General features: G+C 36.8%; 1 pseudogene; it reads right to left on the minus strand.

Moving 5' to 3' along the window:
* LOC101685935 overlaps positions 1–203 on the minus strand; it is a 54,090-nt pseudogene extending 53,887 nt beyond the window's left edge.
* Positions 204–22,369: the final 22,166 nt, after the last annotated feature.

The following is a 22,369-nucleotide window of genomic DNA, read 5'->3' on the forward strand; positions in this document are numbered from 1 at the left end:
TGTCTCCGCCTTTATGCTAAGAAGAATTCTCCCATCTCTGTTTCTACTGAGCTCTATACTCTCTTTCATCCTTCCTTCTCTGTTATATCTGATTTGGAACACTCACCTTCACAACTTAAATTGTTAGCAGCATAGGCTTTCCAGAGGTGCAAATCCTCTGTAGTACCAATCAATTTATGGGAGAGCTCAGGAGAGCCTTCCATCTTGTAAAACTAGCTCTGTGTGTGTGTGTGTGTGTGTGTGTGTGCACGCAAGATTAAAAAAAAAAAAAGCCACACAGTTTCAGAAATATCAACTGTAAAACTTTCATTAAAATAATTCCCCAAGATTATTTAATCCAACCCACGTCTCGCTGCAGCATCCTCATGCTGAGGATAGCCTTTTCCATCTTGAGTCTTACCCATAGGGTTCTCACCACTCCAGTGCCTTCCTGCTAGCTCTTTCATATGGGCCTTCGGGCTAAGAAGTACTTTGCCTCTCTGCTTCCTTCACTTTTTACATTTAAACCTCCAGATTTTTAAGTTCATCTTGCCACGAAGACTTTTCCATCTTCTAAGGGGATAATTAGCTAATTTGTCACCAGACAACTCATTTGTGCTAATAAAAGGAAGCCCCAGAAGACAGATTCTTGTACCCAGGGCCCTGAAGCCCTACTTGAGTAACAAGTGCACTTTCCTGGAAATCTTTTAGCCATAGTGTGCTACTTTTGTAGTCAAAACTATAGATGTAACTAATAGTAAAATTAACAAATTTTAATATATATTGAGCATTTCTTAACTGCCCAACTCTCTGTTTAATGCTTTGTGTCCTTTTTCCTATTCTTCAGAATTACTCTGGAGGGAAAACTGAGATAAAGGCCATTAAGCAACTTGCCCAAGGTCACACAGCAAGTTTGACATAACATATCTTTTAATCTCCACAATTACGCACTTGGCTGATGTAGAGAATTTAAGTAATTTGGCATGTATCACAAGACCAGTGTGTAACAGATTCAGTTCTCAAAATCTCTCTTCTGACTGAAGATCCTTTGGATTCTTCTACGATATCTATATTTTTATTACATCATACTAACCTTGTAGAAAGCAATAGACCCCTTGAAAGATGAGACGGTGGTATCATTATCTAATGTCACAATAACGCTGTGTAACACTCAACCACAACACTTCAGCTACATGCACGATAAATGTTGATTTGCCTCATGAGTCTTGAGGGGTTTGGTTGATCTGGCTAGGTTGTCTCACTTGTCCACAGTCAGCTGCGGGTCATCTAAGCAGCTCTGCTCATCCTGCCTAGGCTAGCCCATGTATCTGGAGGTTGGCTGGCTGTTAGCAGATTTAAATAATCTCATCCGGAATGCCTGTACTGGCTCTCATTATCCATTAGGCCTGGAAATATTCTCATGAAAACCTTAGTAGAGCAAGGAGCAGGAAAGTCCAGTCATGCAAGCACTTTTCAACCTTCTGCTTATATCACATTTGCTAAAATCTGTTAGCCAACCCAACTTAGGTGGCTAAATCCAGAGTTAGAGTGGGAGAACCCTAAAAGTTTATGGTGAAGGTCATGCATACCTAGAAGGGAGAATGCTTGGGTCATTTTTTGAGAACTAACACAAAGGTCTAACAAAGTTTTAGCAGAAACAGAAAAGGAACTCAGGAGTCCTCTGAGAATTTCTCCTCAAATAATTTACACTCTAAAAAAAAGTAACATTTTCTTTGCCATTTTGTCACAGCTTAATGTATTTCACATATATTGCCTAGTACATTCAAGCTCTAGGAGCCAACATTTACTAAAAATTGAACGTGTGATCTTTGGTGACATAAATGCATTTGTGCTCTTAATTATGGACCATAAAATAGACATCAAATTTGAATAGTACCAAAGCAATGCTGCCTGAATTTGTAATTCTCTTTCAAATAGAGTGTTGGCCCAACTCACTGTCTAGTGATTTCATGGCTTAGAAGTTTGTTTTCTCGAATTTGATGCAGCTGTTCTCTCTGAATGAAGGTCCATGGGGAAAGGTGGATAAATACAGAAAGCTTCTGAAAGCCATCCCAGATCCCTCAAAGTCAGCCCTCTGCTTAATGTCTGGGTCAGAAGTATAACAAAGTTAGTCTTGGTAATTGTTGATGAGTTTTCAGAGACTCATTATCAATACTCACAACCTGGTTTCAGTCCAGTTGAGCTTTATAAAGCTAAATTCTAAGCAGAATCAAAATGCATGAGAATAGAAAGCTCAGCCTGATGCTTACAACCAGTGATAGGTAAGGTATTTGTAGGACAAATTAGCAGTGTTTTATTTCTTTGATTTAGCAAAACACAAAGACATGCAATACCAGTGAGTTTTGTTCCTCTTAATTCGCAGGCACCTAACAGTAAAGCAAGAACATATAAGTGAAGTGCTCTGAAGTTATATAAAATATCCAGCCCTGCTGTGCAAATCACTTGCACAAACCACTAGTTGTAAGAAGTTTTATTTCCCCACAATAATATCACGGATTATATTCCCATCTGTCACAGCTGTGCTGCGTATCCTCATTTCTATTTATTTCTTCTTCCCTCTTAATCCTTCATGTCTTCCAATGGGCATTGTGTCAATATCTGAAAGAAGTCTAAGCTTCAAATATATGTGGGTGGTAGAGGGGGATCTGAGGAATGGGGAGAGCAAGGCATCTTAGGAAGAAAAATTCACCTTTTTAATACCACCCACATTCACTATTTTCCATGTTTCCTTTAGGCCTCTCATTACTATTGATTTCAAACAATATTAAGTAAAAAATGTCTTTGATTATATAAATTCTTACCATATGCTTTTCTCTTTTACCCATATTTTGGTTCACCTCCAACATTTCTTTAGATTAGAATTATCAGAGCTAGATCTAGAACTAGAGCTAGAAAGGCAGAGACAGAGTGGACAGGAGTTCAGAAGCCCAGGGTTAATTGGGGGGAAGAAGCCACAGAAGTTAGCGATGGATCATAAATGAGGAGTCATGAAAAAAAGGAAGAAATCAGATATGCTTCCTCACTTTCTAAAATAGACAAAGGGAGCAACACTTGGGTGGCTCAGACAGTTAAGTGCCTGTGTTCAGCTCAGGTCATGATCTCAGGGTCTACTTCTCCCTCTCCCTCTGCTGTTCCCCTGCTTGTGCTGTCTCTCAAATAAATAAGTAAAATCTTAAAAAAGAAATAAAATAAGCAAAGGGAGTGATAGAAATATCACTTATGGAGATACGAGAAAATATAGGAGGGGTGGGTTTTGAAGAGAATACCAAGTTTAAGATATGTTTGATTTAAAATGACTTCAGATCATTCAAATGGAAATGTGAAAAAGGGATATTAGATACTAATATCTGGAGCCAAATGTAAGTGCTGAATCCTACAGTGGTGTACACACCTACCCAGCAATCCCTCTTCTATATAGAAGGAAATTATTTTTAGTAGTAATTCTGATATAAAACAGATAATAAAAATAACCAAAAAATACAAAAAAACCCCTCATTTTATTGAGTGTTTGTATTCAGTAAAAATAATTAAACATTCTAGTGCACAAAAAGAAAAAGCAATGGAACAATGCTTTTTAATTATATTAATGGTTTTTTTTGAAACAAAGGGGAATAAATTATATCTACCTATTGTTTTGTTACCATAATGGGTAATAATATTACAGTTTTTTTTTTAAGATTTTATTTATTTATATGATAGAGAGATCACAAGCAGGCAGAGAGGCAGGCAGAGAGAGGAAGGGAAGCAGGCTCCCCACCCAGCAGAGACCCCAAGGCGGGGCTGGATCCCAGGACTCTGGGATCATGATCTGAGCTGAAGGCAGAGGATTTAACCCACTCAGCCACCCAAGTGCCCCACAGTTTTTATTTTTGAGACTTCTGTAAGTTTATCAATGATCTTATGAAAATATGTGTTTTTATCACATATTTTTCACTTGAGAATAGGATGGGGGAAATTTATCAATGTATCTTCTTCCCTAAGTGATTTATTCATTTTAATTTCACAAAGTTTCTTTCACATGAAGTAAAAGATAAACAAAGAAGACCTTAAACATAATGGTAAGTTTGGGACAGATTCATAAAAATCCTATTTCATAATAAATTCTAGAAATTACAATAATGTTTATGTCTTTGTTTTTTTCAAGACTAATACAAGTAGTTTTTACCTATTTCTGCAGTTGAAAAACTGCAAGTACAAATTAAAATGTCAAGTAGTCGCATAGAATGACAACTAAAATAACTCAATTTCTGTTTCTTCATCTTTACAATTACTGTGCTATCATTGGGTATTTGTAATCTGTTATTAAACTCAAAAACATATAATACCTTTGGATTCGGACAGTGTACATGAATTGAGCTCAAACTATATTTAACCTTTATTAAATTATTCTTGAAACTGATGTGTGTAGGTGAATCCAAGTAAATCAGGGACTGAGTGTATATCTGAGAGTTTCCACAGTTAATTTCCATTAGAATATTGTTTATTAAATAGTATGAAATTAAAATGTATTAGTTTGAAGTTGACGTATGTATTATCAAAACTCAACAATAATCACAGCAGTTTTTTAGAACTTTATCAAGATTTCCCTCCTCCCCCCAGGGAGGAGTATTTCATCATTTTAATATTTAAAATTTCCAACAAATGGTGATAGTAAATAACAGACTGACTTTTATTCCATTTTGATATTATTTTGAATTATCTACAGTGATGCCTCTCTTTATTGCCTCTAGTGGTGCACTCTCTGCCACTCCAGTTTTGGTATGTCACGGGGTCTCTAATATAAATTTGGGAATTACCAAACTTTGGATAGTATTTAAAATCATGAGTGTCACAGAAAATTTTCAAGGATTTTTTGGTAAAAACAAAAGTAGCACAGGACAGAATCGTGGGGATCTCCAAATAGGAAGATGGAGGAGGAGACCAGGAAAAAGTGACTGGGGAATTAAAAAAAAAAAAAAATCAAGAGAGAGGGGTATCACTGAAACAAATTAAATAGGGTATTTCAAGAAGGTATAAGTGTTCATCTCTGTGAGAATCAGCTAAGATATCTAATAAAAGGATTGTTGAAAAAGGAACCATAAGTTTACAACATGGAAGCAACCGGTGACCTTAGGAAGAACAGTGTCATTAAAATATTGGAATTAAAATGGACTTAGTATAAATGAGTTGTAGAGTATGGTTGGATACCTAGAATTCCCAGTGAAGTAACAAAATGGAAAATGATGAAAACAGGTAACTCTTGTTCATTTAATGATGCTCACACAGGAAATCAACATATAAAATTTCATAGCGTTGTCACGCTGTAATGTCAATTAGAAAATAAAATGAAAAAGTCTAATAACAACTACCTAATTAACTACCTGAGTATGAAACTAGCAAGAAATATGCAATACATGTATAAAGAGATATATAAAACTTAACTGAAAGACATAAAAGAAGACTAGAACAAATGGGGCAAAATATTATATTCTTGGATGGGAAAGCATAATGTCATAAAGTTCTTAAGTCTCTTCAAATTAATCTATAAGCTCAAAGCAATATAACTCCAACTCCTAACAGGATTTTTTTTCCTGACAAAATGATTCTGAAGTACATCCAGAACATAAAATATGGAAAATAGCTATTACATATCTGAAATGATACAATCTTAAGGGACATGCCCCTAGCAGATATCAACTTATACTATAAAGCTACTATAATAAAAAATGGGTTTATTGGCACAGGAATAATAAAATTGACCAGTGGAACATAATAAAGGCCTTGGGAAGAGACTTAATATATCTGTGGAAATTTAATGTATGGTTAGGTGAGTCCTTCAAATCAGTGCTGAAAGGAAAGTATGCCCAACACCGCAGGAGCACTACCTTACATCTTCTTGGCCTGACCTCTGATTCCAGCCCAACTTCTCATGCACTGTTCCACACAGGTTTTGACCTTATATTGGCTCCTTTATTTATTTATTTTTTTTAAATGAGTGTGCTGAGTATCTCTTGATTCCTCTCCTGAGTCTTCTATGATAGTCCTACATGAGTGCAGTTGATCTTGATCCATGCCACATGAAAAAGGATGGGAGCCAATGAATGATTGCCTCTCTTTTTTGACTTTCCAGTGGAGGTTTTGAGTCACATGTTGCAAAGCACCTGAGTATGTCCCTGACTACGTAACTTAGTCACCTCATCACCTGAAACTGTGGCACTACTTAATGCTTGAGTTGGCTTTCAGTCCTCTGTTGACTCCCACCCCCCCACTCCTCCTCCTCACATAAACAAATTCTCTAAAAGATGGAAAGATAAATGTAACAATAAAACCAAGGAAAAATATGAATGTATTTGAAAATAGTAAAAGTATGAAGTGGATGCTCTGTCTTTCCATTTTTTTCCTGTGTATTTCTGTGTTTTTCTCTTTGTTATTTGTTTAATCATCCAGATATTTGTCAAAATATCATGTTTGCTAAAAGTGCTTTCCCATTTTCAGTGTCGTTACAGATTTCTTCTCTTCTATACATCTTCCTGGTATTGCAGTTGGATTTTGGGTGGACGTGGAAATAAACGCACGAATTTAGTGTATCACCTGGATCCACAATGTTTTCAATTTTACATTAACTAATATGGTTGATTTTATATTAACTTGTATCTTGTTAATGCCATAGAACTGTATTAAAAAGACTAATTTGAGAGTCTCTGACAAGTAAAATTATAACAAAAATTATAACAAACCATGACAATTTCTACTCACTAATTAAGCTATTCTTAATTGTCCCGTTGAGACAAAAATGTCATCTGATGTTGCACTGTCTTTATCACAGCATTTTAGAGCTGGAAGGCCCTATGAGATTGTTGAGTCCCTGGATATCCAATGTATAGCTCGCTGACCAAATTAATCTATGTTGTCTTTCCTGGGGCTTCCCTGAGAGTCTTTCTATTTTTAAAAATTACATGAATTAACATTCATGGGCTGTTAGGCTAGGAATTCCTAACCATCTATCTATATCAACCATTTAAAAGTGCTTAATGCAAGGCTGAATTAAATAGTAAGTAGTAATTATTGTGTGCTTTATTTTAATTCAATAGAATTTTATAAAGAATTTACGAAAAAAATAAGTAGGCATATGCATTTTGTTGATCTTTTAACTATGTATTATGTCTCTGCTAGACATATATAATCTAGGCTCATCATTTATATGTTATAATATGATCTGCCTTTACATAGATAGCTGTTTGAGTGCTCACCATCAAATATTTTTTTTTAAATAATCCAAACCCTTCATTTAAAATATGTCAATGTTGGGGACTTGAGAGCAAAAGATTTTTCCCAGATTTCACATACAGAACTGTTTAGAAGTCCTCATATTCTAATTCAAAAAATTTAATTGGAAAATTTGATTTCTTTGTTTTATTTATCGGGAAGTAGATAATTTTTAGTGCCAAGTGAGTGGTATGTAATTAAATGCGGGCAAACATAGGACAATTTAGGCTACATGATTTTTACAAAAGTTTTTAAGCAGGAAAGAATGTCCAATGGAAAAAGAACAGCCTCTTCAATAAATAGTGTTGGGAAAATTGGACAGTTACATGCAGAAAAATGAAATTGGACCATTTCCTTACACCACACATGAAAATAGACTCAAAATGGATGAAGGACCTCAATGTGAGAAAGGAATCCATTATAATCCTTGAGGAGAACACAGGCAGCAACCTCTTCGACCTCAGCCACAGCAACATCTTCCTAGGAACATCACCAAAGGCAAGGGAAGCAAGGGCAAAAATGAACTATTGGGATTTCATAAGATCAAAAGCTTTTGCACAGCAAAGGAAACAGTTAACAAAACCAAAAGACAGCTGACAGAATGGGAGAAGGTATTTGCAAACGACATATCAGATAAAGGGCTAGTGTCCAAAATTTATAAAGAACTTAGCAAACTCAACACCCAAAGAACAAATAATCCAATCAAGAAATGGGCAGAAGACATGAAAAGACATTTCTGCAAAGAAGATATCCAGATGGCCAACAGACACATGAAAAAGTGTTCCATATCACTCGGCATCAGGGAAATACAAATCAAAACCACAATGAGATATCACCTCACACCAGTCAGAATGACTAAAATTAACAAGTCAGGAAATGACAGATGCTGGCGAGGATGTGGAGAAAGAGGAACCCTCCTACACTGTTGGTGGGAACGCAAGCTGGTGCAACCACTCTGGAAAACAGCATGGAGGTTCCTCAAAATGTTGAAAATAGAACTACCCTATGACCCAGCAATTGCACTACTAGGTATTTACCCTAAAGAAACAAACATAGTGATCTGAAGGGGCACGTGCACCCGAATGTTTATAGCAGCAATATCTACAATAGCCAAGCTATGGAAAGAACCTAGATGTCCATCAACAGATGAATGGATAAAGAAGATGTGGTATATATACACAATGGATTACTACGCAGCTGTCAAAAGAAATGAAATCTAGCCATTTGTGACGACGTGGATGGAACTAGAGGGTATCATGCTTAGCGAAATAAGTCAAAGGAGAAAGACAACTATCATATGATCTCCCTGATATGAGGAAGTGGTGATGCAACAAGGGGGCTTAAGTGGGTAGAAGAAGAATAAATGAAACAAGATGGAATTGGGAGGGAGACAAACCATAAGTGACTCTTAATTTCACAAAACAAACTGAGGGTTGCTGGGGGGAGGGGGGTTGGGAGAAGGGGGGTGGGGTTATGGACATTGGGGAAGGTATGTGCTATAGTGAGTGCTGTGAAGTGTGTAAACTTGGCTATTCACAGACCTGTACCCCTGGGATAAAAATATATTATATGTTTATAAAAATTAAAAAAGTTAAAAAAAAGTAATTGCAAAAAAAAAAAAATCAAAATATTACAGATGCAAAAGAATTTACAAGGACCATACAGAAGGGTACTCTGTGCCCTTTCCTCATTTTCCTCCAATGACTACTTCTTACATAGACAGAGTACAATATCAAAACCAGGAAATTGACATTCATAAATCATGTATTTATAGTTCTGTGTCATTTTATCAGATGTGCATATTGATTAGCTACCACTGCAATCAAGGCAGAGAACTATTCCCTCATGACAAAGGTCTTCTGTATATTACCCCTTTACATTCATCCTCCACCTTCTCTCCATCTTCCTCTGACCATCCCTAACCCCTAATACCCACTAATCTGTTCTCCATAGCCATCATTTTATCATTTTAAGAATGTTACTGAAATGGAATAATACAAGACATGATCTTTTGAGATCGGCTTTTTAATTTCAGTATGTACTTGGGAACCATCCCAGTTGTTGCATGTATCAGTAGTTCCTTTTATTTGTTTTTTATTGCTTTGTATGGTTCATCTTTCTACCGCATGGTATGGTTGTATCACTGTTTGTTTAACCATTCACTCACTGAAGGGGATAAATGGCAGGAGTGAGATATGTATGACATATGTATGTTTCACTTTTTTTTTTTTAAAGAAATCTTCTGTTTTCCCTTTTATATCCCCACAAGCAATGTAGGAGAAATTCAGTTTCTCAGAATCCTTGCCAATATTTGGTATTGTTACTATTTTTTTCTTTACTTGTTTTGATAGGGGTGTATTTCATTGTAGTCATAACTCATATTGCATTTCCCTAGTGGCTAGTGATGTAGAGAATTTTTTCTTATGCTCATTTGCCATCCATAGATCCTCTCCTGGGAAATGTTTCTTTATATCTTTTGCATGTTTTCTAATTGAATTGTTTATTTTTATTTACTGTTGAGTTTTCAGAGTTCTTTATGAATTCTAGAGAAACTAGAAACTATACAAACTATACAAACTATATCTTATACTCTTTCATATTGCGGGCTGCTGTGGTTTTTAGGGCTTCCACTAGGTCTCTGTTGATATCATGCTGGTTGAGAGGCATATGGTGAAATGCCAATCGAGTATTACCCCCACCTTAAAAGACCACCAGAGATGTGAGTCAAAGCCAATCAGCAAGGGTCATTCATTGCAGGTTCGAACCTGGACCTCTGTGCCGCTCGTTGCCGATAACGCTGAGAGGTCCAGAGCTGGGTTGGTGCAGGGTTTTTATAGACAGGTACAAACAAGTTTCGGGTGGGGCTGAGCTGATTGATTGTTTGAACAGGCATACTTGGCGTCAGTGGATTGGGTCAGGGGACCCGCGTGCGAAAGCAGACAAAGCAATCTTACAGAAGCAGAACTGGCTGGTTAGCCCACGCATGCGAAAAAAGCACTATCAGGATATTGAAGGCCTGGTTACTATCAAGTATAGACAATTGGGAGTCTCCTGGTGGAATGTTACATTCCTGCTATCAAGCATCCTTGTTAATGAGATTTAGGTTTAGAAGAAATTTAACTTTATTTACTTTTCCTTCTACCTCTGCCTCCTTCGGTTTTTCATGGAGGGGAGGGTGACATTAGGGCTATTGATAAGGTAACTTCTTTGTTGTAAATCTCAAGGACATTTGCAAACCAAGGGAGACTCCTACCTTGCAGGACTGTGATCTCTGCAAGTTAACTATTTATCGTTTTATGGCAGTCAGGGGTGCCTGAGGAATGCTACACATATGGAGGGGAGTGGGTGAAGGGGGGGTGCAAGGCGCCAGCTTTTGCTTTGTCCTCAGCCAGCCTCCTGCTCCTTCAATGGGTGCCTTGTTTTTGTTTCCCATGTAGCCTCCCATGACACTGGTTGGGGTGGTCTCTTTCCTGCTGGGTAGTAATAAAAGTCCAAACTCTCTGTTACTTTTTCTATGATGCCCCCCTACCATGCAAGGGGTGGGACACCTCACTACCATCAGGTGGGGTTAGAAGTCCAGGCTCTCCATGTGATCTTCCCCTGACACCATGAATCTGGCACTTCAGTATTACTCAGGAGGCTTGAAAGTCCCAGTCTTTACTTGGCCTTTGCTGGCACCACCATGGTAGAGGGATTATAATGCTTCATTATAACCTGGAGAAGGAGATGTCTAGTTTAGTGGCAGGTGTGGTGGAGCCAGAGTATTTCTAGGGTATTTGGTTGAAGTAAGACAATTATTGTCTAAAAGTTTTCTGTTTTTTCTAAGCTGCCTGTTTACTGGTTTCTTGAATAGTGAGAGCAGGCTTTCCTGGGGCTCCTTTCTGTCTACGTCTATTGGTGTTTCCAGGTGCCCATGTCTCAAGCTCTTAGTCTTAAGGCAGAAAGAAAACAGAACTTACTGCTGTGTTGTTCTTTGAGTACCCAGGTTCTTAGCTCATCTGTCTTTTTCTCTTCATTGTTCAGAATCTTCATAGGTCCATTTTATATATAATGTCCAGGGCTTTTAGAAGGAAGCAGAAGTCTTACATGATTTATTTGAATGAACAGTTCAGAAAATAACAACACAGTAGGGATCATTTCTGTGGTTAAAATGTTGTAGCTGTTTCTCTTTGCTAATACCGTTGCCCAAATAATTACAAGTGGGGGGAGAAAAAAACAACAAGCAGAATCCAAAGTGAAATATCCGATAACTTTATGTACTGTATGGTGACTAACATAACACAATTTTTTTAAAAAGGGGGAAAATAAACACATTAACAGCTCATGATAGGCATTGTTTATTGACTGAGCAGACAGGAATTCCCAACCCTTTCTTACTGGTTAGAAATATAAATACTCACTTTTACATCCTTTTCTATAGCTCAGTTCTGGTTAATATAACATAATGAGACCTTCTGGGAAAGCTTGTTTTCTTGCTAATAGACGCCAGTTAAGGAGAGTTCTACCTATTTTTCCCTTCCTTCCTTCTTTCTTCCCTTCCCTCTTTCTTTCCTCCCTCCCCACCTTCCTCCTTTCCTCCCACCTCTTCCTCCCTCTCTCTCTCTCCTTCTATCATTCCTTCCCTTATTCCTTCATTTTTCCCTGATGGGGAGGAATAAGCCATGGTAGCACAAGGAAAGGTAAAAAAAATTATAGAAATTCCATACTTTATATCAGTGATTTATTAGATTTCCCTGTAAAATCTCAGATAATAATATTTTAGGCTTTGTGGGATATTCCATCTCTGTCATACATACCACGTCTCCTGTTCTATCATGAAGGCATCCATACACAACATTTGAATGAATGATTATGGCTGTGTTCCAATAAAGCTTTATTTACTAAAATAGACAGTGAATAAAATTTGGCCACTGGGATGTAGTTTTCCAATCCCTGCTTTATATCATTCAGCAACTGAACAACAGTTGGTAACTGCATAAGTCTATACTTCTTGTTATGGGAGAAAAATTAGGTTGTATTTGTTTAAGTCATTGTAGTTGGGATTCTTTTTTAACTTGTAGATGAACATATTGCTGATCCAAAGCCTATATGCAATATCTCCAAATTTCCCACTAGAGTTCTTGTGAAGATAAGAAAATATTGAAATTCACAGCACAGAAGATTAAAAGCAACATTTCCAAAGCATTGCATTAAACAAATGATGGCCCACTTAAGCATTTTTCCCTTCAAGAAAATAGCAGCATCTCTCAGGAATAAGATGGAAATATATTTTGATCTCATCTCTCCCTTTTTCCCTATCCAGGTAATCTTAAGTAATTCATAAAACCAGACCACTATAATTTTGTAACATGGATACACTAACTGTGATAATTTGGGTTCTCTTTCTATCCTTGCTTTCTCCCATTCAGAAACACACAGACACAAAACTTATCTGTCCAGTGGAGAATTATAATTTCTAGGAGGTAATGGGACAACAAGTGAAGTGATGTTGAGGTTTTCTGGAAAGAAGGCTTGGTGTTTGCTTCTCCCATTCTGGGGATGGAGTGCAATTTCTAAATGTAACAAACTCTAATTAAAGACCATAGCATTACCCAAACCATGATATGGAGCTTTACATTAACCAAGTGAGCAAACACGTGTGTGTGTGTGTGTGTGTGTGTGTGTATTTATTATTAACATATAATGTGTTATTAGCCCCAGGGGTACAGGTCTGTGATTCATCAGGCTTACACACTTCACAGAACTCAACATAGCATATACCCTCCCCAATGTCCATAACCCAACCAACTTCTCTTTACCCCCTCCCCTCAGCAACCATTTTTTGTGTGTGTGTGTGTGAGATTAAGAGTCTCTTATGCTTTGTCTCCTTCCCAGTCCCATCTTGTTTCATTTTTTCCTTCCCTATCCCCCAAACCCCCCACATTGCCTCTCAAATTTCTCATATCAGGGAGATCATATGATAATTGTGTTTCTCTGATTGACTTATTTTGCTCAGCATAATACCCTCTAGTTCCATCCACGTCATTGTGAATGGCAAGATTTCATTTCTTTTGATGGCTGCATAGTATTCCATCGTGTGTGTGTGTGTGTGTGTGTGTGTGTGTGTGTATGGCACATCTTCTTTATTCATTCATGTGTTGATGGACATCTAGGTTCTTTCCATAGTTTGGCTATTGTAGACATTGCTGCTATAAACATTTGGGTGCACGTGCCCCTTTGGATCACTACATTTGTATCTTTATGGTCAATACCCAGTAGTACAATTGCTGGCTCATAGGGTAGGGCTATTTTCAAGTTTTTGAGGAACATCCATGTTGGAGCAAACACATTTTTAAGAGTCTAATAATAGTTAATGTAGATAAGATTACAGTAAGATTGCCACATTATTTAGAAGTATAAATTGACATCATTTTTTAAAAATTGCTAATAAGTATCAAAAATTTTGAAAGAGTCCACAGGTTTTAATCCATTTATTCTGCTTGTAGGAAAATTACTTATGAAAATAATCACTGTGCAAACAAAGCTTTAAATATAAAGAGACTGTAACAGGAGTTTCAACATGCAAAACATGGAAATTACATATCCAATAGTAAACAAATGACTAAATACTATATATACATGAAAAGGAATTTCTTGAGACCACTCAAAAATTTTTCAGTAACAAAGGGAATGCTTAAAGTATGATGTTAAATTGAAAAAGCAAAACTTAGACCTGTGGTAAGAATATGTTCTGCTTTTGCATTAACATATTTGTGTGTTCTTGCCCTAACTTTTATTTTTGTTCTACTGTGACTACAGTGTCAGACTCATTCATCTATATTTTTCTACATATTTTTAAAATAAACACCTATGTACCTATCTACACAAAAGAAAGATAAGAAGGAATTTTAGCCATGCCTTAGCAGAGTCTGTTGTTGGGATTACACATGGTCTTCATTTCTTTCTTTAGGACTTTTGTTTTCTTAATTTTAGGTAAGAAGTAGACATCAGGAACATAATTTTAACTTAACTTAAAAGCAATTCTGCACATATGAAAAATATAGCTTTTTATCCATAAGAAGTCTCCAGTCTATTTTTATGTCTCATAGAGAGTTAAACATTTTTATTCACAGAGAACAAGTATTTGGTTTGTACTCTGTTATCTTAGAACTTTTCTTTTAATTCAACATCTTTCTTTTCTCAGATTTTAAGGTCAGGGGAGGGAGAAGTGAGAAAAGCTTCCCCTTGATATAACTTTCTCTCCATCAAGTTTTAAAAATATCCCAATATCATCCATAATAGATGTGTTCTTTAGACTCACACATACTGAAGTGTTGCTTCGCACTCTAGCCCATTACTTGTCCCAAACTATTTCATGAATAGATCCATAGAATAAGAGTTAAAAACCTAAGTAGATTTTAAAGAAAAGGATTTAAAAACCTTAGTTCTGCCATCTTTGGAAGTAGTACATGTATTCACTCATTCCTTCATTAATTAAAAATACTTTTAAAATAAATATGAACTTCCATTTTATGGCAGCGAAGGATGATATGGAGTTGAAATAAATATACTCTCAGTATAACTTACAACCTAGGACTAGAGAAAAGATATGTGAATGAATAAACAGAATACAATTAGACAATGAAACACATAGCAGAAGAAAAATAATAAAATGCTAACTGACCCCAACACCAAACCCCAAAATTAACTAAAAATGGATCAAAGATCTAAACATAAGATTTAAAATTATAAAACTCTTGGAAGAGAACATAAGCGAGAGCTTCATGACATTGGATTTAACAGTAATGTTTTAGATATGACACCAAAGGCACAGGCAACAATTAAAAAGAGACAAATTTGACTTCAAGAAATTTTAAAAATTATGCATCAAAATAGTAAAAAGGCAGGCCATAGAATCAGAGAATATACTTGCAAATCATATACCTGATAGGGATTAATATGCATACTATATAAAGGACTTCTAAGCTGTTTTAACAGCAAAAATTCCAAACAACCAATTTAAAAATGGGGAAAGGACTTGAATAGACATTTCTCCAAAGATATACACATGACCAATAACCACATGAACAAATACTTGGTTTCATTAATTATTAGGGAAATGTAAACCAAAACTGCAATGAGACATCACCCCGCACCTATTAGGATGCCTACTCTCAAAGATCCCTAGAAAATAACAAGTGTTAGTGAGGATGTAGAGAAATTGGAAGCCTTGTGAATTAGTGGTGGGAATGCATATTGGTGCAACTACTACAGAAAACAGTGCTATGATTCCTCAAAAAATTAGAAATAGAATTACTATGTGATCCAGCAATTCCCCTTCTGGTTATATACTCCTAAAAATTGAAAGCAGGTTCTCAAAGAGGTATTTGTATACCCATGTACATAGCAGCATTATGCATAATAGCTAAAATGTAGAAGGAACCCAGAGTGTCCATTGGTGGATAAATGGGTAAACAAAATGTGGTCTATATAGGTGTATATGTGCAGTGGGATATTATTCATTGTTGAAAAGGAAGAGAATGCTGACACAGGCTACAGCACAGAAGAACCTTGAAGACGTGGTTAAGAGAAATGTGCTAGATGCAAAAAGACAAATAGTGTGTGATTCCATGTATACAGGGTACTTAGAGTAGTCAAAATCAAAATCCTAGAGACATAAAGTAGAATGCTTGTTGCCAGATGCAAGTTGGAGGCAGAATGGGCACATTTGTTGAATGGGTTTAAATTTTAGTTTTACAAAATGAGAAAAGGACTTGGATGGTGGTGATAGTTGTACAATACTGTGAATGAATTTAATAACATTGAACTGTACACTTAAAAGTGGTTAAGTTGGTTGGGGTGTTTGGGTGACTCCGTCAGTTGAGTGACCAATTCTTGGTGAGACTGTGAGATCGAGCCCTGGGGCAGGCTCTATGCGGAGTGTAGAGTCTGCTTGAGAGGTTCTTTCCCTTCCCCTCTGTTCCTTCCCCACTCATACTCTCTCTCTCAGATAAATAAATAAAAATCTTTTAAAAATGGTTAAGATTATACTATGTATGTTTTATTACAATAAAAAATAACAGAGAAAGATTTATAACACCTTCAGAGAAAGTTCCAAATGAATATATGTTCGAACCTCTATAATAAAAAATCTCTTTAATACAAAATTAGGAAAAATGAATGATTTCAATTAAGCTAATCTTTAATAAAAAGTAAGACATTTCAGTACCTTATTATGAGATCATCTAAAAAAAGTAGATTGTAGGGATGCCTTGGTGGCACAGTTGATTAAGCATCTGACTTTGCCTTAGGTCATGATCCCAGGGTCCTGGGATCAAGTCCTAGATGGGGCTCCTTGCTCAGTGGGAAGCCTGCTTTTCCTTCTGGCCTGCCATTCCCCCTGCTTGTGCACACCCTCTCTCTCTTAGTCACGTAAAATTAAATAATTTTTTTAAAAACATAAAATAAAAGAAATTTTAAAAGTAGACTGCAGTAGCTCAAAGAGGTACATTATTTGCTATACAAATATCAAAACAGATCACAGGGCTCACTTTTTCTTGCACATCAAAATCTTCAACACCATTTAACTCCTTCTCCCTTCAAATGGCAAAATAAAATATCTGGTCAAAGTGTGAGAGTATACAAAAATCTTATTTTTAAGCACTAGCCTGTATTAGTGTCAAATGTGTATAACTATAAAAGAGGAAATAGAACAGGATTACTAGAAGATGGAAATGTAGCCAAGACCAGTGGAAATTGCTGATTTTGGATTTTTTTACTTATAAACATGACAGTTTCACATGGTTTATTTTGATAGATATATGAAAACTTAAAGAAAAAATAGAAAAAAAAAAGACATCTCTAAAAGAGATGCCTGACTGTGAAGTGTACTGAATTAATGGAATCTATTTTTTTTTTAAATCTGTTGATGTGTAACTGGGGATCCACAATCATATTTATATCCAAACAACTTTTGTATTTTTCTTGAATTAGAGAGGGCAGAGTCCACTATACAACTTACCATGTATAACACCTTTCAAACTCTTTACACCACTTATAATTAACCAGACATTTTTAGGCATAGAAACAGTTAATAACTACTAAAACTGATGGAGCTTTTCTTTGATGAATATGGATATTTTGAATTCTATTATGGCTCACCATATTTATCCAATAGGCTTGTAATTTTACTGGGAATATTATGATAACATGCTTATTTCTGTATTATATTGTTACTTAACTTATCCTAGCTCTTGGAAAACTCGACTGTAAACTAGAGTGTTTTAAATTCCTATCCATTTTCATGATTACGTAACAGACTTCTTTTATGCTGACCATATGTGGGGGAATACATGGATCCATTTGGGAAATAGCAGTGGTTTACTCTTCTTAATATAACAAAACTACTCCAGCTCTTTGAAGAATACCGGTGGAATTTTGATCGGAATGGCATTAAAAGTATAGATTGCTCTAGGCAGTATAGACATTTTAACAATGTTTATTCTTCCGATCCAAGAGCATGGAATGGTCTTCCATCTTTTTGTGTCTTCTTCAATTTCTTTCATGAGTGTTCTGTAGTTCCTCAAGTACAGATCTTTTACCTTGTTGGTTAGGTTTATTCCCAGGTATCTTATGGTTCTTGGTGCTATAGTAAATGGAATCGATTCTCTAATTTCCCTTTCCGTATTTTCATTGTTAGTGTATCTATCAGAAAGAAAGAATACCCAACTTTTGTAGCAACATGGACGGGACTGGAAGAAATTATGCTGAGGGAAATAAGTCAAGCAGAGAGAGTCAATTATCATATGGTTTCACTTATTTGTGGAGCATAACAAATATCATGGAGGACAAGGGGTGTTAGAGAGAAGGGAGTTGGGGTAAATTGGAAGGGGAGGTGAATCATGAGAGACTATGGACTCTGAAAAACAATCTGAGGGGTTTGAAGTGGCGGGGTGGGGGGGGGTGGGAGGTCTGAGTACCAGGTGGTGGGTATTATAGAGGGCATGGATTGCATGGAGCACTGGGTGTGGTGAAAAAATAATGAATACTGTTTTTCTGAAAATAAATAAATAAATTTAATAAAAAAATAACAAAACTACTTAATACAAATATTCAATATTTCTTTGAGTTTTGTTGACAGATTGAATTATACTATGCTGTCACATTTCTTGAGTTTTGTAATGTGCTTTGTTCTTTGGATTATTTAATTTTGTTAGGCAGACATATTTCATTTCCTATTGGCAAAAGGAAATCATGCTCTTTTTAAACACCTGTTTCTTCTAAGTAGCTTCTCTCCACCCTCCCCTTCTATAACAGTTGAAGCATTAAATCTCACCTTTTGTATTTGAAGGACGATTTTCCCCATTTTCATTTAGGGGTTGCCTTTGTATTCCTAATTTTTCAATGACATGTAGTCATACTTAGTTAATCTGAATTAATATGCAAAATAAATTAAGAATTAAATGAAAATCAGCAAGTCAAGGGGATGTATACAGAAACAGGTCAAGTAGCCGAAGTCACTTTTGTCACTAGACTGAGAAATATTTTTCATCACAATAGCACATTTATTGTATACCCCTCCTTACTTGAACCCAAGATTTCTGAACCTCAGCACCGTTGACACTTTGGGTCAGATAATTCCTGTCTGTGAAGACCTCAGTAATACAGATGCTAGGAATATCCTGCAGCCCAGTCATGACCATTAAAAATGTCCCCAAGCATTGTCAAATATCTCCTGGGAGGCAGAATCGCTCCAAGTTGAGAACCACTTCTGTAACTCCTCTAAAACCTTGATTTACCTATAAGCAGCCAGGTAAAGAAAGCACACGAATTTACACTTATTGTATTCAAAAGTCAATTAAAGTTAACTGTGACAGCTGGTGAAAGAACTCAAATGTTACACAGAACAGTGCTTAGCAACTGGGTATGAGGCTCGAAGGGATCTCAGTATGGTATAATGAAGATTAGGAGGCACCTTTTCTACATGTTAGCACCTAATAAATGTCATACACTCAAAGGATGGCCAGTAAAAGGGGTTTATTATTACATGCTCATGAAGTACAAATATAGCTATGATTTTAACATATAGACATACTATTTATGAAAAACCTATATCTGAAAGTTTAAAATAGTCGCCAATTGATAAATACTGTGATCCTGATATTTTGGTCATTGAAACTATTATTTTTCACACCCACAAACTGCTGTGATAGATGAGGAGGAAGTACGAGAATGAGCGCATCACCGGTCCTGGTAGATATCCACAGCTGAGGCCCCTGCAGCCCCACACTCAGACCACACCCTTTACCCTAGGGCCTGTGTATCAGCCTAGTGCACAGGGATGATCTTACCAAAATGGAGAAGCAACGCTTTGCCCATTCCTAATGGATATTTACATTTTGGCTGTAAAGTGAAGAAAAGTGTGTGTGTTTGTGCGTATGTGTATAATGCACATGCTGGTATATATTTCAGTGACAACATAAAAAAATTTCCCCCAAAATAAAGGGGAACAAAAAATTATAGTGGGTATGTCTTGTAGAATGATGAAATCCAAATTAGAATCCGTTTCTATTCTAGTGATGACAAATTGCTTCTCTCTAAGGTGGAAGGCATTAAAGGGAATGAGCTTGTTCCGAGGTATCTGGTTGTTCTTAGATAGGGGGCTCAACTTTGGACACTGCTGCTGTGTATTAGGCTCTCACTGGAGTGGTAGACAAATCAGCTTACATGACAGTATTTATATGTTGTCGAGCCAAGTCCTGCCAACATATTTTTATGGGCTTCTCGGCGGTCTTTCAATTAACTTCCTATCTGCTTAAGCTAACTGCTGTAAGTCTCTGTGGTTTACTATCAAGAATCCTGAATATTTCAGGCATTTAGCTCCCAGAATGGAGTAAAGGAATACCTCTCTGGCTATCTAAAATGGGAGATGGGGCTATGCTTGCCAGCAATTTCTACACAATGGGACATTATTCTAAAACAAAAAATGGGGTTGAGTGGTCAGGAACAGTCTTGGTTTCCTATGGCTGCTGTGACAAACTTGATGCCTTAAAACAAGACAAATTTATCTTTTATAGTTCTGGAGGTCAGAAATATGAAATCTGTTTCACTCAGCAGGGCCAGCTGCTTCCCGAGGCTCTGAGGGGAGAATCCATTTCTTTGCCTTTTCCAGCTTCTGGTGGCTTCTGCTATTCCTTGACATGTGACCTTTCTCTCCATCTCCAAAACACATCACTCCAAGCTCTGTTTCCATTGTCATGAGCCCTTTTCTCTCTGTTTTCAAATCTCTCTCTGCCTGGCTCTTACAAGGACACATGGGATTAAATTTAGAGTCTCCCAGGGTAATCCAGGATAATCTCCCCATTTGAAGATCCTTCATGACCCATACTTGCAAAGTCCTCTTTGCCAACTAAGGTTCCATGGACTAGAATCTGGATACCATCAGGGTCATTATTCAGTCTGTGACACAAAGGGATTCTACCCTAAGGAAAAAAGGAAAGCAAAACTATGCAACCCCTAACCCCCTCAAAAAACAAAAACAAACACAAACAAACAAACAAAAAACCTCATACCTAGGAAGAATTTTCAGTGGCTTGAATGACATTTTCATCTCTGAATCTAGGGGATGGCCTGAGGATGGTCCCCTCAAATTCATAGAATTAATCTCCTTGGGAAATGGCTGAAATTTATGAAGCATTTATCATGTGTCTGCCGTCACTTGGACTCTTTCCTTTTGATTCTCACAATTATGTTACAAGTAAGGAATAATAATTATCTACATCTTGCAGATGAGAAAACTGAGGGCCGGAGCGATAAATAACTGGAAACAAAATTACAGAGAGGCGGAACATAAATCCAGGCATTTTGATTCCAGAGTCTACTTGTTTAACCATGCAGTGTTGCCAGAGGGAAAGCAATGGGGAAAGGCAACATCCAAGATCTCCACCCCTGACATAGGAGCATGTCACAGTTCTGTTGTCCCAGCTTGAGCTCTGCAGAAGCAGCTGCTGAGATGGAGTTTGGGATGTTTATTAGGAATCAACTTCTGTGAAAGCTTGGGGAAGGGAACAGAATTGGGCAGAAAGAGATACAGATTTGACAAAGCTTTGGTCAACTTAGTGAGGATCTGAAGCAAATTCTGCCCATCCAAGAGTCCTGCACTGTTCTAACATAGATGGACTCTAGTAGCCTCCTTCTGCCTCCCCCACTCAGTCAGCTACTGAGGTAGACCACAGGCAAGGCAGCTGGTGGCAGCAGAGTCAGAATCTAAAGGAGCCAGCAGACCCTAGCTGGACCAGTTCTGGTAGCTGGACCGGAGGAGGCTGTTTCTGGGAGGGAGAACGGGGACGGGACTCATCTTTGTGTCCACTATGTCTATCATGGAGACTGATGTTCAACCTTGACCATTTATCAGAATCGTGTGGGAAATTTTGAAAAATACCAAACCTCTAAGGTAGGACATAACATTAGCATTTTAATAGAATTCCCAGGGTGATTCTCATGTGTAAGCAGGATTGAGACTCACTGAGAGCATGTCTGAGGAAGGAGGCAATTTTTTGGAACTTCCAAAAGTAAGAGTGAGAGGGAAAAAACTGTCTTGGAAAGGCACTTGATTTGTTGAGAATTTCATTTATGATAATGTATCTATGAATCTATATTTTAATTAGTTTTTCTACAGCTAGTTTTCATCACAGATTATAAATAGAAAGAAGCAATTACACACATGTATACACATACACACGCACACATACATAACTTAATATAATTTTTACTTAAGTGTTTCAGATCCCTCCAAGCCTGCCCACATGGTATTGAGAAAAGATCAGTTTGTCCTTTTGGTCCTTAAATAGCTTTTTCTGAAAGACTTAGTTCTTCAGCACCATGGAACCTCAGATAGATGGATTTCCAATTATCTATTTATAAATGAAATTCTGACCTCGCTGCTGGAAAGGTCATGCCTAGTGTGATCTCTCAGCCATATGGCTGAGAAAATGAAGTGGTAAGTTTATTCTTCTGAGATATATGTTGATGCTTCAACTAATTAATCTTTTCCAAATTTGTGTCACTGCTATTAGAAGACATGAGAAAGAGAAAATCTATGGTATTTAGGTAATAATATACCAACTTACTTTGAAATGAAGCCAGG

Source organism: Mustela putorius, unplaced genomic scaffold (genome assembly GCF_011764305.1).
Source record: "Mustela putorius furo isolate JIRA1106 unplaced genomic scaffold, ASM1176430v1.1 tig00003858_pilon_pilon_pilon, whole genome shotgun sequence".
Lineage (NCBI taxonomy): Eukaryota > Metazoa > Chordata > Mammalia > Carnivora > Mustelidae > Mustela > Mustela putorius.